General features: G+C 47.8%; 1 non-coding gene across 1 annotated transcript; it reads left to right on the plus strand.

The window, feature by feature from the left end:
• The first annotated feature begins 233 nt into the window (after positions 1 to 233).
• LOC141694165 (small nucleolar RNA R71) lies at positions 234 to 340 on the plus strand. Its single transcript, XR_012563491.1, has one exon. It is a non-coding gene; the product is annotated as a small nucleolar RNA R71 (small nucleolar RNA).
• The last annotated feature ends 273 nt before the right edge of the window (positions 341 to 613 follow it).

A 613-nucleotide genomic window follows, 5' to 3' on the forward strand; every position in this document is an offset into this window, starting at 1 on the left:
GGAGCTGGGCTGCAATAGCGGTGGCTGCATCAACTTCCAGAATACCTGCTACCTTGCCTGACGTCATCCTCTGAGTTGGGTTTTGATGCTCATTTGCAGCCATCGTCTCTATAAGATTATACGCCTCAGTATAGCTTTTAGCCCATAAGGCGCCTCCAGCTGCTGCATCGAGCATGGGCCGAGATTGGGCCCCCAAACCATTATAGAAACCAGTGATCACCATCCAATCCGGCATTCCATGATGTGGACATTTTCTCAACATTTCCTTGTAGCGTTCCCAAGCCTCGCACATAGATTCTGTAGGTTGCTGCGCAAACTGAGTAAGAGCACTCCTCATAGCAGCAATCTTTGCCATCGGATAAAACTTCACCAGAAACTTTTGCGCAAGATCTTGCCATGTAGTGATGGACCCAGCTGGTTCAGAATGTAACCAGTCTTTAGCCTTGTCCCTCAGTGAGAATGGGAAAAGCCTCAACTTGATAGCCTCATCAGTCACGCCATTATACTTAAAAGTGCTGTAGATCTCGACAAAATTCCTCATGTGCATGTTGGGGTCTTCAGTTGCCGCTCCTCCAAAAGAAACAGAATTCTGCACCATCTGAATAATGCCCGG

Source organism: Apium graveolens, chromosome 10, assembly GCF_009905375.1.
Source record: "Apium graveolens cultivar Ventura chromosome 10, ASM990537v1, whole genome shotgun sequence".
NCBI lineage: Eukaryota > Viridiplantae > Streptophyta > Magnoliopsida > Apiales > Apiaceae > Apium > Apium graveolens.